Source organism: Agelaius phoeniceus, chromosome 10, assembly GCF_051311805.1.
Source record: "Agelaius phoeniceus isolate bAgePho1 chromosome 10, bAgePho1.hap1, whole genome shotgun sequence".
In the NCBI taxonomy this organism is placed as follows: domain Eukaryota; kingdom Metazoa; phylum Chordata; class Aves; order Passeriformes; family Icteridae; genus Agelaius; species Agelaius phoeniceus.
Window position 1 is genome coordinate 14,287,031 of NC_135274.1, and position 18,248 is coordinate 14,305,278.

The window sequence follows — 18,248 nt, forward strand, 5'->3', positions numbered from 1 at the left end:
GCAGCAGCAATTGATTATACATCACTGACAGTATAAAACAGAGCAAACATACAGTTCTGTCAATAAAAGGCCTGTGCCAGGTTAGTCAGAGTTAGGTTGTTATGGCCTCCTGAGAACAGCAGTCAAAGCCAAGCAACAACTATGATATGAATATTTATTTTGTGCATAATTTTGGATCCAAGCCATATCAATAAATAATTTTCCATGGTACTTTTGTGCCTCAAGAATTTTGATGGAAAGGCTCTGTGCCTCTTGAAGAATTTTGTGCAATAAATACCAGATATTTGTTTGGGCTTTGGCTTTTCAGGGAAGGGCTTGATGTTGTAAAGGTCAGACAGAGTTTCACTGAGGTATGTTCCTGTATGACAATATGTAGGTTACAATTACAGGAGAAGGAAGAAACCAAGGCCTGGCTTAGGCCATCAAAAGGCAGAAATTATCACTAGCTTGATATCATCTGGCAGCTAATTTGTTCCCTTGTCACTGCCATAAAGAGTATCTTTGGAGCTGAGGAATGATAGTCAGAGATTTTCAAAGAACCAGGATAAACACCCAAATTGTTCATTTACTTGGGTCTTAAACCCTTCCCTCCTTGCAGCACAAAGAAAGCTACACAGCACCCTGGCTTAGAACCCTTCAGGGCTCATCTTTGCTGTTGCTCTGCTGCTCCAAAAGTATCATTTTCTCCACAAATGTAGCTTCTCCCTAGATAGCAGACACTTATTTTCATGGATAGATGGTTCATTCCTTGCTCTGCAACCTACCTTGTAAGATAATGAAACAGAAGAGAGAAATGATGTCACAGAAGTAAGAAGCAGTGGCTAGCAACTGGTACTTCAACATCATGGGACAGAGGCTTAATTCCCATGAAAGACAGGCTGAGATGACTCCAAGCTCTTGGGCACAGAAGAAAATGCCATTTGGAGGAAAACAGAAGTGATCCCTGTGGCTGTTGGCAGTACAGGAGACACAGCCTGGGCTGGGAAATGTGGTCGGGAGCTTTTCTACTCCTGAACATTCCCCAGCCTGGGTAAAAGGCACTGTGGGCACCTTGCTGGAAAGATCCTGAGAAGTGCAGAGAGGATTGCAGCCTTGCTGGTACATGCAAGAGGATGGTCAATGCCATGTTGCTTATGGTAGAAGGAAATGGAGCATTGACAACGGGGTTAGGGAATTATTGCCTGACTTGAGGCCAAGTGGGTAACCCTATGAGACAAAGACAATTACACAGATCACAGAAGATGGGAAGGAGATTCTTGCAACAAGGCAACAACAACTGAAAGGCAAATGTTGCAATACATTTTTTTCAAAAAATAATTGATAAATTTCAGCATAAAAATCCTGTTGACTTTTAATTGGAAGTCAGTTTGAGTGGTTTCAGCACTTTAAGTACAATAGCCATTCTTGCTGATTTTTATGGGTCCAAAACTTATTCAATGTTTGTGTGACAAAGCTTAAAATAGAAATAGGGATTTAGCTTGTCCACACATCAGCTTTGCATTACAACATGATTTCTGTTAGAGACATATTTGTGAATAAAGCCTTTGTACCAAAAGATAGAATGCTGCTTTTCAAATTCAGTGCTTTAATTTAAAGAAGACACCATTATTTTTTTTTCATTAAGCTGTTGCTTCTTGATTTAGAATTAGTGAAACACTGGTTACTTTAACCCAGATGGTTTCTTCCCCACCCATAAGGATTAGTTACTTTAGCACAGATGTCTCTTTTTCTTCCATAAGGCATATTAGAAGGAAAACAAAGATTCACATTTAAGCAATAAATAATAACAAATACCACCCCTATTGGCTTAGATATGTCCAAATCCAAAACCACAGCTTAAAGTTACTTTAAAGTGTGGTGGGCCACAGCGTACAGTTCTTTCATTTTGCTTTCTTTTTAAAAGATTTTACTTTGTTGACATTTTTTTGCACAGTTTCAATTGATCTTTATTGAAAAAGAATAAGGATGGAGCAGACTGACAATTTTATTTGACAGATGATTAATAACTTTGCTTAGATCTGGCCTGAAGTGTAACCACAAAGTGTTTGATAAGGGATGGATAAAATATGGTTTGCAGGCAGTAGAAAGTTTAAGGGACATAAAATGGCTGAATGGCAATCTTAAAAATGCAAGGTAGAGAGCCATGAGGTCATGTTAGCAGCACTCTAGTGCCCTTTCATCCCAGGATTACTCCAATTTTCTTCTGATTGCTCTTGGCTCATGGTGGAAGAGTCTCCCTTGGTGCATGTGTGGAAATGTCTGTTTATGAACAGATATTGTCTGTTGTCAGTTTATGGACAGATGTCTTCCCTTGTCCACAGGACAGTGGCTCAGCCTCATCTCCCAAAGGCTCCATGTTGGGCTCAAAGCACCTGGGCTGAGTCTGAGATCAGCACAGGCTCTGTGGGGCCTGCCTGGGGCCCTTTGGGCCAGCCTGCTTTCCCCTGCCACAAGGAACTCTTCTCCCCTTCCCTGACGAGCACCACATCAAAATGTTTTCCTTGAAACTCCCCTAAAGTTTCAGCTTCTTGCTTTTCTCCAAAAGGAGGGTGATCTGGCCCAAAGTTAGCTTGAATAAGCAATTGAACACAAAATTCTTTTACGATAACAATTTTTCTCAGGCTTTTTAGCCCAGTCCAGATTTTGTTACTGTGGGGAAAATTTAGTTGTAAGGATTTATATTATGTTTATTTAATTAATAATTTCTGTAAATGAAAAATTAATTCTGTTACTTGTGGTGATGTGTCATGCCAGGAATAATATTTTGCATCTATGGCTTAACACAATACACCATTTTAAAGGACCTTTTCCTAAAATTTAATTTTAGATTTGGGACTATGGAGCATTTAACTTACCTTCAGGAGGATATTTTGAATAAAAATAACAAGAAACTGCTTTACTAGAATATCAACCATGCTTGACTGATATTAACCATATGAAAAAATGTATGGGACATATAGAATTCACATAAGAACTACAGTTAAGCCTACTCATATTTTTCTTTTAAAATGGATGTCCAAACTTTAAAAGTCTGTATGTTATTCTTCTTAAGATCCAAATATATTTTTGGAGACTGAGTTCCTACTGTTTGCAATAATGAACACCTCATGGATGGCAGGGGAAAAAAAATCAACTTTCCTTGATGCTACTGTTGGCCAAAGGGAGAGTGAAAAAATTATAACAAGATATCCCCTGTAGTAGAACTACACTTTTTCTCCCTATCTCTGGATGGAGAATGGAGAGTTTCAGCGAAGTCTTCTCACCTCCCTCTCCTGTTTTCTTGCCTTGTACTCTGGAGGTTTGCCCCAGAGCAAACCCCAAGACACCCCCTGGGGTGCAAAGGCTGAGGAAGATGAAGTAGCTGCTTTCTCCCGGAGTGCCAGGGAGCAAGGACTCAATGACAAGGATCCTTCGTGACTTCACTGAGTACTGGATGCTGCCCAAGCAGTCAGCCCAGGGCATTCTGCCTGCTGGAGCCTGTGGAAACTGGGGACAGCGCACGGAACTGGTCTGATACTGGTGTGACAGCCCCTCACAGCACAGTGTACTGGCACCCCAGGATATACTCTGCCTTGTTAGCTGTCCTGTATTGTCTTCTGTAAATATAGTGAGTAATGCAAAAAGCATTTACTAATGAGGCTTAAAATTTTCCTTCAAATGATACTCTCGCATATTTACATGCTTGTGGTTTGCTGCCATTATATGCACCAAGCTTTGGCCTATCCCCTTCATTCACGCTCTCTGGGAAACATGCTCCTTTGAGAGTCGTGGATAATTTTGTTCTCCTCGTTTTAGCAGGATGCTTCACTAGCTGTGTGCCAGTTGTCTTAGAAATGCTGGTTTAACTGGCTGAGAGGGATTTTTGGAGCTGGGGCCTCTAACAGCGGCACATGCACCTCGTGTGCATCTGAGGGCGAGCATGACGCCTGAAGACAGCCTGTGTCAGGCCTCGGTGAGCGGCACCCTGCCCCCAAAAGTCAGAGGTTACATTTCAAGGACCGGCTCCACTCCTTGGGTTGCCAACCCCTGGTGATAAGAAGTCTGCTTGGAGCAAGGTCACAGCAGCACAAACCACCTGCCCATCGCCCGGTGCCAGGGGCTGGGAGCCAGGTGAGCCCGTGCCAAGAGCGCAGGAGCCAGGAGGGGAGCAGGAGGGGAGAGGCCCGGGCAGAGGCTGCTGCAGCCCTGCCCCTGGCCAGCGTCCACTGGCAGCAGTCCTGGGGAGCCAGGAGGAGTTTTGCAGAGCTGCCTTTCCTGGGGAGCCAGGAGGAGTTTTGCAGGACTCCCTGCACAAGGCTGAGGGCATCAGGACTGCAGCTGCTTTCCCAGATGAACTTGGTGTTTCCAGAGGCCTGGCTGCAGTGAGGTATCTAACATGTCATAAACACAGGCTTAAGTTCTTAAAGATTAAAGCTAAAGTTAGATAATCTGAGTCTCCAAACAGCAGTAGAGGATGGAGTGAACAGCTGTCTGAAGCTGCTGTGGCATGGCACAATGGGCTGGGAGGTGCTAAAGATGGAGCTGGAGGGGCTGACTTGCAGCATGCCTTGAGGTGACCATCAATAAACCAAAGGGTACCATATCTCCTCCTCCTCCTCCTCCTCAGTATTTTGAGGACCAAGCTGTGACCTAACACAGGAGCTACAGTTTCTGCAAAGTACACAACTGCTGCTTCTCCTTGTTTTGTTTCTGCTTTGTTCTTGGTCCTCAAGAAAGGACAAGGACTCTATGACAAATAACACAGATGGAGTGTAAACATTGAAAGAATTAACTGTAACAAATATAGCTAAGGGTCAAACATTTAGTTTTCCTCCATACCTAATTTTTATAAATATATAGTTGCCAAATCTAAATTATTTGATCTGAAATGGCAGTGGACATTCAGAATGACGCAACAAGGCAAATATCATATAAATGCAAGTTCCAGATGAAATTGCCAGAGGAATCATTCTTCAGAAATCCTAGCTGTAAAATATTGCCTCCCAGTTCATGAGACAGCTGCAAGAAGCATTCATGACTTTAATTTAAGAATAAGTTTCCTCAAGGAACTTTAGCCTTTATTTAAGATCTGGAAATCTGTGTATCTGTAAGAAGCTATATGTAAAATGCATTTTACTCTTTGAAGCAGAAGGCTTTTAAGGGACTTAATTAATTCTGGTTTTAACATGGATGATGATATCCGTACGTTAGTTTCATGTTCTCCAGGTGACGCACTGACTTTATTTAGAAGCCTCTGAGTTTATGTGAGCCAAGACAGTCACATAGATGTGCTGATATAACTCTGCTGAGATACCACATGCAGATTGCTTTTTTTATGACTTTGAATATTTATTTGAAGTTTTCATTTCAAGAGATTTAGGTGGAGTCATTCTGCTTGATGAATATAGCTGTGGATTTTTTTTTTTTCATAATGTAAAAGGGTTTGCTTCCCCCATCTGGTCATGTATCCATTGTGTCAATTTCTGCAGTTCTGTTGTTCCAAAAAAAGCACATAGACTCATGTGGTTGAAGTAATCTGACTTCCAGCCATCTATTGACACAGCTTTAGTCACCCAAATACAAACCTACCTCAGACTCTTTCATACTCAATCCCCAAAACCCAATTTTGCTGCCTGCCCTTTCCCAGAGCCATTCCCAGTTTAGACCTGTAAGTGCCTTTCCCACATTGTTCCCCCTGTATCTGCCATCCACAGTCCTTTCCACGACCCCATGGTTCTTTTGCCTGCCCCTTGTAGAAGCATCTCCCACAGCTCTTCCTAAGTCCAGGGAAAGCCAAGAAGCACATCTGATCATCAGTCCTGCCTTCAACACCTTCTTACGTTTATAGCCTTTGAACCTGAATGACCTTTAAACAAAGGTTTTCGGAAGAACTATAAAAGACTGTGAGAGGAAAGCAACAAAATAAATACATTTAGAATTAATATCTCCAAGAGAAACATCTGTTTGTTCCTTTGAGTAACCAAAGGCAAATACATGTGTTCAGAACATGCTACAGCTAATGCCTACAGCTGACAAAATGAACTTTCTGTTCAGTGTCATTAATAATGGATTCAAAACTATTTTTTTGTAGTGCTAATACAGTGCTTTTAGTTTTATTAAATAAGTAATAACACTTTTTTTTTTTGTGGTACATATTGTAGCATTTAGACTGCCTGTATCTTCAAATTTTAGAAGCTTCAGCAGATGACTATTCAAAATGACTTTTCTCACAGGGAGTTCACTTGTAGGACTTCACTTAATTGGAGCAGACTTCTAATTAGTAACAAAATTAATATTTAAAAAAGAATCAGGAAAAATATACACACTGGAGTGTGCAAGAGTATCAAATACCAGCAGTAGAAGACAGCACTGATCAAAACATTACTGGGGTGAGACTTGGCCTACTCTGAGTGCTGCAGCTTGGGAACATGGCCAGGCTGCACCCTGTTTCCCAGAGAGGAGAGAAAGTCCTAAACACTTCTCCTTTTGCCCAGGAGAAGAGAAAATGAAGGGCCAGCAGGGAGCTGCTAGGACTCCAGTGCAGTGCTTGGTTTGGGTTCCCAGATGAGCCATGGAGAGGGGACTGAAATCCTCAAGTCCTCCCAGAAAGCCTCACTGCACGTTAGGACACTTCTCTCTCACCTTGCTGGATGCTTATGAGAAACCTGGCCCCAGGGCTCAAACTGAATTGATGGGGACTGGGAGACTGGGGGAGTGTTTAGAATACTTGAAAGAAATATTCTGTTCCTGCAATCAGCTTTTGCTTCTTGCACTGTGTGTGGCCACACACGTGCAAGCATCTCACCTAGAAGAGGTATGTTTGTGCACTTTGTGACGGTAAACACCTTTTCACAGTGAAACACTTGTGCTCCTCACATACTGCCCTTCTGTGTGCTTCAGGAATTTTTCACTCATCTAGACAGCAATGCAATTTTGAACTTTCCCAGGGTAGCAGTAACCTCCAGTCTTCACTTTTTGTAATATGTTCCATATGTTTCTTGATGATCCCACACATGAAAAATCATAGAGTATGTATCAGAGTATATATGTATGGATTCATCATCCATCCCCTTCTGCATGATAGCTCTCCTTGGAGGGGGGAGGTAAGTTCAGTACATTAGCCACTCAGGGAATGCAAACACCCATTTAATGAGTGTCAGAAAAACCCAGCGTGGGTGAAATCATCCCACACTTCCCATTATTAAAGACAATGTGAATGGGAAAGAAAATTCCTCCACAGGTTCAGTTTTCTGAGGTGTGGGTGAAGCTCCAAACAAGATCTCCCACATCCACAGGCAATGCTTCAACATGCAGTTTAAGTGAGATCTGGCATTCCTGCAGTTAATGATTTGTTGATTAAATACCACATTAGAATTTATTTATACAATAGGAAACATATTTTGCAATTTTTTTCTCAGATTTAAATTTCTAACCTCTCCTTCTGGCAACAAATCTAGTTTAGATCTATTGAAGTTATCTTTCTGTGATGATACAAATAGAGGCAAGGAATATTGATTTCAGTGGGATGTTGAGATATAGCCATCTGTTTGCCAAGCATGATTACTTTCAGTTAATTTCCAATAAAGCCCAGAAAAGCCACCAAAAATAGTCACTTTTGGATGTTACAGACAGCTTAGACTACTGGAGACATTTTAAAAGAACATAGTTTCAAGTTGTTCTCTACTTGGTTTCTGAATAGTTGGCCCTGTGACATTTGGCCAACCAAAAAAATGAGCATAATTTTGAATGGCCTCCTTGCACCATCTACAGGATTTGGTAGGACATTTTGGAGGTCATGATTTTAAAAACAGAAGTCCTTACCTCAGAAGTAGTGCCAACAGAGGCAGCAAGCAGAGAAGAAAGGTCCCTGTCCTAGTTGGGAAGTTGAGTGCAGCAAAAAGGAAATTTGTGTATATGAAACAGTAACAAGTCACAAGTGCCCATCTCCTGTAGTCTCTAGCAAGAGGACTCTACTCTACACCCTGGAAATTGGGCAGTTACTAAGAAAAGACATCAAAGTTAGCAGAAATTACTCCTACATACTCTAGAAAATGAACTGCAAGGCAGCCAGGCAGCTTCTGCAACTTAAATCACTGTGAGTAATCTGGAACTGTGATTTGAAAATAAAAATTTGATCAGTCACAGAAACATTTAAGAAAAAGTCCTTTGCAATTTTGTTTCACAAATGCTTCATATTGCTGTTCATATTTTAAAAAAGGTATTTAAATTTCTTTTGCCCCCTGGAAGTGTTGTCAACTTCTATTTTATGTCATTCTCCTGAGTGAGGAAGGTGCATCTTTTCAATGTATAGCAAAGCAAAACAGCCAATGGAAGATGTAGGGTAATATAAAACTCTACAGCATATGCTCCTTCACCAGGGAAAGGAAGCTTGTCACTCTACTCAATAAAAGACATAGAAATACCATGGGAATTTTCCCCCTCCAATTGGGCCCCAAATGTTCTCATGCTATACTTGTAATGTGCATTACTAGCTGATTAGAAGTGACATCAATTAGTCACATGTCTGTGTTTCTGATGGAAATAAAAATGAGCTTCTGTACACAAAATCTCAAATTCATCTCTACATTGCCTAGGGATTTTTCCTTCTGCAATATCAGTTATCGGTTTAATATAATATTGTTGACTTAACAATGATATATTTCAGGCTGAAGGCAGAAATGCATTTTGCATTAATAAATTGTTTTGAGATGGGCTTAAAGAATATTTCATTATATAAGAGAGGCAGCTATAAAACCTATTTGGTGGTCTTTCAATCATTGCTACCTGTGGCCTATTTGTGTGGATGGCATTCATCAGTATGGCAGGAAATATTAAGCAAGTGCTAGACAGTTATTAGCTCTCCTCAAGCAGAAGTCCTCATACCCTCTATTCATATACCATGGGAAAAATTCACTTGGTATTTTCTTTCTTGCAACTGTTCTGCTGTTCATAATTTGATGGAAAATTGATTAATCACACATTTAACTCAATGCAAGATCTTCTGCACTGTAATAAATTATGGCCATTAATCAATAAGTACAAAGTAATTCCAGGAGTCTGGAGACATGCTGATTTCTAATAGAAAAACTTGTGCTTAGGCCTTCTTGCCAGTGACCACTTCATCTGAGGTATTTTGCACCTGCCTCAATCCAATTAGATGACATAATTAATGAATCTCGGTGCAGTTGATAATTTGTTATACAAAAGAAAGAATGTTTTGGCACATCTATTAAGTCCTGATATACAAATCTTTGCAAAGGGGGGAATACTAGGAAGCCAAGAGGGGAACCTACAGCCTCTGCTACAGCAGAAGAAATCTCTGTTTATTCCAGGGCACTGAGTAGGCAAATTTTACTGAACTTAAAAATCTGCACGTTTCCTTCTGCCATATTTAAAGGGAGCCTGTGCAGAAGCCTTCCATGCCCTCTTGCTTCTTTTGTGACAAATTAAATGGTATGATTCGAGCAAGCATTCAGGAAGTTTTGTTTCCCAGGCAATCTAATCAATGTGTCCCTGGCCGCGTATCGGTTACAGTTTTACATATCGCAATCCATTTGCACCTGTTATGTCCAGCTAACATCGAGACACTCAATAGATTTTGGTGAGAGAAAGAGTGTGAAGATAAAAAGAACCAGTCTGCTGCTAATTCTGTCACTAGGAGACGCCATGAGCAGATTTTATTTAGAGACTTTGAAAAACAATTAGCTGAGGATTATAGGACTAAAAGGCCTTTACTAGCTGTACCTGGAAAATACTTTGCCCATTTAATGCCTTCTAAGCTGTCATTGTGCTTGAACTTCAGTCCTAGTGATTAATGAAAAGCTGCAGGGCACAGCTAGAAGCTAAAGTCTCAATTATGGAAAAGCAGTAACTAGTTTAATGTGCTGATGCTTTTATACTTAAACTGACAGCTGTGAAAAATGGCAATATTTCCAATCACGCTTTAATAATTTATCATTAATTTATTGGCATGTCCAACACACTTTAGTCCTACTGTTCTTTTTCTCCTTTTAGGCTCATGGCATTTCAATACTGGAGAGCAAAATCTGTTGCAAATCTCTAAGGACAAACCTTATGGTGCCTGAGTGATTACTGTTTGCAGGCAGTCAGTATTACCAAGGAGTCCACAGTTTATTGGCACAGATACAGCACGAACATTTTCGTGGGCTATGATATGTGAATGTGTTTCATTAGCTGCTGCTAAATTGCTCCAACTCCATCCACTTCAGTGGAGTTAGAGCAACTGAAGAACATAGATGGCTTTGTGGGACTGGGGGCAGTCAGGCTCACGCAGGCAGTTTTCGTTCGTCAGCCCAGCAAGCTCCCTGGATGGAGAACAGGAGCTGTCTAACTGCTCTAAATCAAAAATTAAATTTGGAAAGTGTCCCTTTTGAAGAGCACAGGCAGAGTGTCACCTGCTATGAAATCTGCAGAAACATTATTATGTTTAATACTTAACAACTGAATCAGTGCAGCTAAGTCAATTTAAACCAGCTGAAGATCTACAGTCCGTTTAGTTTTGAAATATTTTGAATTTTTTCTTTGCTGTTTTGGTTCTTCCTGCTTATTCAGTTTCTCCTGACAAGGTGTATGAACAAAGGGAGAGGAACAAAGTGAAATAATAAAACCTTGTTTTAGTACAATTTCAATGCTGCATTTCCAATTTAGTATGTCATGTTTCATGGCTGTTCCCAGGTCTGCTGTGGACTGGACAAACACTCATGAAAATTAGCAAATATTATTTTCAGTGTTCATTACTGGTTTTTTTGACAGCAGAAGTTGACCCTATTTTATCTTTCATCTGATACTCCTGTCATTTATAAAATATTAGTCATCCAAGTAGGAGTGCCTCTCAATACTTTATTTTTTATGCAAAACCTACATTTCTCTTTGTGTAATGGTTGACGCAGTCTGGGAGAAACTCACTGCAATTTTGGGGGGAACTTGATAGTTCTTGAGCTTTTTGCCAAGCTCATGCAGCCCTAAATGGCAGCTGAGCTCTCCCTGACAGCGTGGTTGTGCTGATGGTTGTCAGTTCCTGGACTGAAAACCAGGCTGACCAAACAGTGGGGAAAGTTATTCTGGACTGTTTGATGTAAACTACTACAAAATTGTAACTGGCTGTCATTCATGACCTGGTTGAATAGGACAGACATGGCTATGAGAGAATATTAACACCAATTGATGTAATGGTCTAACAAGTATAACATATTATATTGCTGGACTGTTCACAAAAAGCTGCAGTGTGTCCAATTTGGATTGATGTGATGGAAAAGACCTGTCAAGTGGGTTGTTCCATACGTTGAGAATTTGCTGTTTCCTATTAAAAAAAAAGAAAGATTTTTTGCCTTTGTTTGTATTTGCTTTTGAGATTTTTGGCTTGACATTTGGATAATTTTGATCATTCTTTTCCACACAGACAGAGTTTATACTAATTAGTTAACAGTTCAATTATTATCAAAGGGAGTTTTGAATGAAAAGAACCAAGTTCCCAGCCCTGCTCTAACAACGTGTTTGAGCACTGAGTGTAGCCCTTCATTAGGAGCCCTGGAAATGGGCAAAGGGATGTGAAGCATTAGAAATACTTATGTCTACTACCGTTTCTTAAGGGAATTGAGCACCTCTTTTGGGAATTTCTGCCTGGAAAAAGGCAGTTTATTCTAATCCATATTATCTGTCATGCTGTAGACCTAATATTGTATGTTAGCAGCATGTGAAAGAGTGGAGGAATACAACAAAACATATACAGGTGACTGGGATGTCTGGAGGTATGTCTGGATTTGTGAGATTCATGTCTGGCTATTGCTGGTTGTACAGTCAGTCACCAGCAATCCCTCTATTACCACTCTGCCACCCTCTATTTTTCAGGCTCCTACTTTGAGGCTTGATTACAGCAATTTGGAGGATGTATGCAAACCAATTCCAGCTACTAATTGAAGGAACTCTACTAATTAGAAAAGGCTATGGAACAAATAACAATTGGCAAGTATGGGGTCTTTTTCTGTATGGAACACCCTTCATACAGTGACTTCTGTCTTGAACAAATTAATTATTACATTTTCTGGATAGGAGACAGACTTTGAAAATCATTATGCATATTGATACTATTGCAAATCTAAAAATATTTGGTATTTTCCCTAAAGCCCCAACTGCTGAAGCTATGTGATTGTGTAAGGGTCTTTGTTTCTATTAAGAAAACTGAAAATAAAATTTCGGTGATTCTTGATAGAGGGAAAGTCCTGAAAGTATGTATCCTAAAGGCCCAACTTGAAAAGGCAAATAAAAAGAGATTTTTTTTAAAATTTAAATTTTAAAATCATCTTTCTCAAAAGTGTCAGTATCTATTGGAAATGACAACAATTTTTTACTTTCTGTAGTTAGTACAGATATGACTGTAACTGCTACCATAGATTAGGTTTCTTTTTAGTGTGACTAAATGCAAAATTTGCAAGATCCAACTCCTATCTCTACCTCTATTGCAATTTTTAGTTGAGATATGTTCCCTAAAGAATGGTTCACATCTTTGCTGAGACAAACATTTAAAACATGTAGAAATGAGTTTTGCAGGACATTTCTTATGGCACCTTATCAGAAACAGTCAATTCTTTCTTAAATTGATTTTTAAATGGGGCTATGTGTCATTGGGTAAACACTGATTATCTAGTCATTGGCTGAACATCTCTTCTCTCTCTCTGAAAGCAAGGCTGGTAGCTGGCTGCTGCAGGACCACATCTCAGGATCTTATCTGGGAGATGCATGGCTGCAATGGAGGTTTATCCCATGCTACTTCCAGATGAGGCTGTAACCTTTTCTGCTAGAGCAATCTTCTGTTTGTGCTAATGTGGGCAGGTTTACAAGAATGCATGCGTGCATTTTTACAGGAACACATCTAATTTATATATGATATTCCATGCATTTGCATTAGTCTTCAAGTAATAAAATAAAAAAGCATTAATTTCATGTTTGTCATCTTAAATGCACTCTCTTAATAAGCTTAAACCTCTTACACTTATACCTGTGCTTTATCTCTTCACAAGCGGCCCCATGCTTCCTAAAAATAGTTCTTTTCCACTATGAGAGAGTATCTCTTCCTCTGCTGCTGAATTGGATAAGAATATTGTCCATTCTGCACTAGAGGGATTTGTCTCACTTTCCCACTGCCTCAATGAGGTATTTTTAGCAGCTATTAATGTTAGCTTAATCCAAATATTATTTACAGTAGAAGCACCAGATATTTTAGTAATGTCATTTAATACATATAAGTCCAGAAAATGCTGAAAATTCAGTCCTATTGACACTTTGATAAAGTCAAGTATTTTCTATTGAAATTCTATGGCTCTGGAATTCAGTATCAGGTGATGAGTGTCTCAGGTGCAGTGCAGGTATTTATTTGGTGTGGTCCTTCACAAAGTGCGTGTGACAAAAATCAGAAAAAACTAGCACACAGTCAAGGCTTCTCAGCATCTTCACTGACACAGACTGCTTTAGGACCTGGTTTGACCATGATCTTTGTCAAAGCCAACACTCAGTGTTTCTGTGGGCATTGCTGCCTGAGTGCAATATTCCCATGAGGAAGCTTTCATGCTACTGAAAACGTTGTCTTGATGGACTTTATAGATTGCCCTAAACTATCATGACAAAATACCACTAACTTCTGAATTTGCCTAAGTACCTTAAAACACAAATAATACACTCTGTGTCTTATGCCAAATGCTGCCAGATTTCCTAGCGACCTACTTTCACTGAAGGTCAAAGCCAGACTTACATCACAGTGGGGTTAGACAGACACCTCTTATTGTGCTAGGGGATCCTGCTTTGCACTTGCCAGAGAAAATATTACAGAGTGGACTTATTCCAATTGATTTCAACAGGTCAAGCTCAACTGTGCTACAAGAGATGTGAGACAGATTCAACAAACGAGAGAAAACAATGGGCTCTGTGCCACCTTGGTAGTGAGTAACGGGTGCTGTGGGTGGGAGTCAGCATGTTGAAAATCTCCAGCCCATAAATGCATGTTACAGTTTAGCTTTGTGTCACACACAGCTTGGTTTGGAACATCACTCACACAGTGGTAAAGCCAGAATACCACTTCTAAGGAAAACCAAGTCTTCCATTTTTCTCCAGCTGGGTCCTTCCTTATTCATTACATTGTTTGCCCAAACTGTCTCTAGAGCTCAGGTAGAAGTTGGGCTTTCCTGCCCAGCTAGAAAGTGACACCTAATGTTTTCTAACTCCAGGAGACATTCTTTGGTTTGGACTGTGTTGGTAAAAATAACTGGGCACTCTTCTTCTGACTGCCAGTCCTGGACTTCCCAGCTTCCTCTTTGTAGCCCAAGAGCTTGTCCCTCCTGTAGTGATTGCACCACCTGCACATTGCCTTGGTGTAACCATAACACAACTTTGCTCTCCCCTGCGGGGGATGGTGGAGACTGCTTTCTCCTGAGCCCAGGCACACGTATCTTACACAAATACTGTTTTGTGGTAGGAAATGAAAGAGTAGCCAATTATTCTTCACCTTTTCTTGCCCCTTTGCCCTTCCCTTAAAAGTGGATCTAGCCTGGAATAGTTCACTAAAAGTCACATTTCATATAACAGTTTTTCAGAGAACCTTTTCTTTTTCTTTTGTGCAAGCTGAAGTCATGCTTGGCCACGCTGTGACACTGAAGCCCATCCCAGATGAATAGAAGTGATTGTGTCCCTGGCCCAACTTGGGGTGTTATGTGCTGGCTCTACAAGGAGGGGTGTTGCATGGCTTACATTACCAGGAAACAGATAGAAGAAAGAATTCTTTTTTGTTTTAAATTTAAAAGAGGGCATCAAATCTGCACAATGAGTCAGAGGGGCTCACTGGTAGGCCCGGCAGTGGGGGGATGCTCTATTAATTGAAATATCAGTGGTGGAAAGTGAGAAATTGTCTTCAATGGTGACTACCTAAATACTCAGAAGTCTGGAGATAATATGTGCTCTGATTGATGTATTGTGAGTGAAGGCACACTCACAGTACCAGGGTAGTGCAATGGGAAAGTTCAATTTCAGATGTCTAGGGCAGGAGCAGATCGTTTGATAGACCCTCTTTAGGAGTATAACAACTTGGAAAGTTATCTCTAAGTTTTGATAATCACTTTGCCTTCTGAGACTGCCAATCTATTTCTTAACTGTTCTTTTTAGTGTGAAAAAGTCTCCCATTTCTATTCTCTGCCCTACATACTTGGGTCAGGAAGCGAACATCCTATTTTTATAGCTTTGAAGCAAAATGGATATATAAGCAGCTGATTTCTTCACAGAATCCTTCTCAGACATTCTTTTATTTTTTTTTTTACAAGAGGAGTCCTCACTCTTTCACCAGTCTTTACCTTAAAAGAAATAGGGCAACACAACTAAAGAAGATTCACAATTTTACCTGCTGAAGGGCACTGTAGTCAATGGTATTCAGCCCTGCAAGGACCTGCTAATGTTATTTAAACTGTGGCCCAATTAGAAAAAAAGGCTCTTTAAAAAAATATTTTTGAATTGCATACAACAGAATAAAAAGATATTTTAAAGGAATGTTCTAAATTTTCCACTAACTGAATTTAGCATTTTTTTGTTTGATAGATGAATAAGGTTTTGTTTGTTTTGAACACTCCTGCATCAAGAACTCATGGAAAGCACATTCAAATCTGTATTACTGCAATTTCAGGCTCAGTTTTGGTTTGGGAAGAGTTCTGGAGAAACAAGATTATAGGAACTAACTCCTATCTGGGACAAAGGCTTTTGATGCACATTTTGCTTTTACAAGACCTTATTAGCAGGCATTCTGTTTCTTTGGTAAAATGAGTCACTTATTCAGCTTCAAGGTACCTTTTTATAAATATCAAAACAGATGATTTCTTGCAAGCAATTATTCTGGAGAAAGAACAGTGAGGGATCATTTTAGGAAGGAAATTAGGGGAGACACTTTAATGTACGCAAACACAACATATGACAGTAGCATTGCATTGCTATGTAAAACAAGTCATTCAGATTTATATATTGAAGTCTCTGTTAGTAGTTAATCTGCTGCTGGCCACCTGCAGAGGAGGAATGGAAAAGGTTCCTTTTGATCTCTTTTGTGAAATGACCTTTAAGGGTGAAAAAATATAAAAAGAAAATAAATGTGAATGAACCTTAAAAGGTTTGGTACAAATATTCTGTTGGGAACTGTTTGGTCCTTTAAAAAGATGTCCACATAGGATATAAAATGTATGAAAGAGAGTAACATCTGTGCTTTAGGTCAGGAAGGCTTATCACCCATTAATGTAACTCAGCTAACTTCTTACAGGTCCCTGAGACACAGTGTTAGTCTGCTGGGTTACTTTGTGAGTGTGCTGTGTCTCAGCAGAGAAGAGCAGCTTTGAATATGGAAATGAAGGAGGTAAGGACAGCAATTTAAACTCTGCTATGCAATACACCTTTTCTTGACAAGGGTTCCATTCAGGTGTGGTGTTTTGCTGACCCCTATGTAGTTTATGCATCTCTGTGCCTAAACTCCTGGTCTTTGTCTTGTACCTGACTGCAGGTTTGGATTCAATTTTGCTGGTAGGAAAAGAGATTTAACCATGATTTATACCCATTTGAGTGGAAGGGGCCAAAGCAGAGCTCCTTCAATCTTGCCTACATCAGCAAACACTATAGATTCACCCATGCATGGAAATAAAACTGAGCGCTTGCATCTCACATTATCTTTGTGTCTAAATGAGGCTAAATGTCTGAAAATCATGCTCATGACCTCTGAGTGGGCAGAGATAATTCTACCTATTATACCTCTCCACTTTCCTAAGATCCTGGATTTCTCAAACTGTCTGTAAAAGCCCAGGTTCTCCTCTGACCCTTGCACATACCCAGACACCAGGAAGACATATGTCTTAACAGATAATGGCTCCATTGTGTGAATACTGTCAGTATCATATCAATGTGACATAAATACAGCAAATTAGCTGTATGTTACTTACATCAGAACTGCTCCAGCTCTTTGTGTGGAATGGAAAAGGTGCAAGTGAAAGCTCTCTGAAGCAGCATGAGTCTTTTCCTTTTTTAAATAGTGCTTCTGTGAAAACTGCACCAAGTTTTAGATTTGGTACTAATTCAAGGCTATTTCTCCCCCAAAATAAGAAAGAACTAAGGTTAATAATTCAACCTAAGCACTGCAAAATTTGCACTTTGGCAAAATTTTCCTTAAGGAATATTATTGCCAGTCTTGACCATACACATGTGAAAATTACATGTTTCTTGTTCATATCACTGTAGGCTTATCTCCCTGCCACTACCATAAAATATCTTCTTTCATTACTAAAAGACAGATCAGTTAAGAGAGCTCTTTGCAATTACCTTTAGTTTTGGAGACTCCAATTCATTGAATTCCTTTCTGTTGTATCTTCAGAGATTGCAAAAATTAGATCTATTTAGTCTCCTGAAAAATAAAATTTTAATTGTGACTCTTTTTCTCTTCTAGGCATTTGCAAGGGGTACAGCCATTGATAAGGCATAATACTTCTTATGTCACTCATGAAATATTGCAAAATTATATTCTGAGAAGTGATAGAAAAAATCAAATGAAACCTTTTTTTTTGACCACATGCACTTCTCAGGTCTAGACACATGGTGTTCTTTTAATATACAAACATATTAATAATAAAAAGACATCCAATAACTTTTGGAACTAAATATGCATTTGAGTTTGTAAATTTTTACTGAAGTGTGATGTAACAAGTGTTATGAAAAATGTTTTTAAGTTTTTCTCAACTTACATCCCTTCCTTAAAGAGTAATTCATGAAACAAGGAATGTGCCCATGTCTGGTTGTGTGTAATCAAAAATGATGCATTACTGGAAATTAAATGTAGGCAATATTTTTTCAGAAAGTATCAAATAATGAATACATGTGCTCCCCTTTTTTGCAAACACTTGAATGTTCATTTCATAAGCTTGTGTTCATTCTCTCCCTGCCCTCTTGTCATGGGAACATCTCTAAACAATGGTTTTCAACAAGTCACTTTTTTCAATTTTTTAGCTGTAAGGTATCAAATTGCACCAGTCTGATTGCATGTGTGTTTTTCTATAACAAGTCAACACTGAACGCATGAACAAATTACTAGGGTACATTTTAAAATTTAAAGAATAGAAATAAAACTTTGCACTAAAAAATTCTCCAGTAGTGTTCAGTAGACTTATTGTCCTCTAAAATTGTAAATATACTTCTGTTTTCAGAGAGAGCAGCCCTGTTATGATGATGTAATTTGTGTGAATTTTGCC

The 18,248-nt window shown here is 39.5% G+C and overlaps 1 long non-coding RNA gene across 2 annotated transcripts in view; it reads left to right on the top strand.

Moving 5' to 3' along the window:
- The window catches only part of LOC143694872 (uncharacterized), a 36,973-nt gene that overhangs the window by 12,272 nt on the left and 6,453 nt on the right, over positions 1-18,248 (top strand). The window contains exon 3 of one of the 2 annotated variants that reach the window (XR_013183607.1): positions 11,848-11,962. The exons of the other annotated variant lie outside the window; for it this stretch is intronic. This is a non-coding gene — a long non-coding RNA (uncharacterized LOC143694872). Of the gene's footprint in view, positions 1-11,847; positions 11,963-18,248 lie in introns of those variants that run through there. 2 annotated transcript variants of the gene reach the window in all.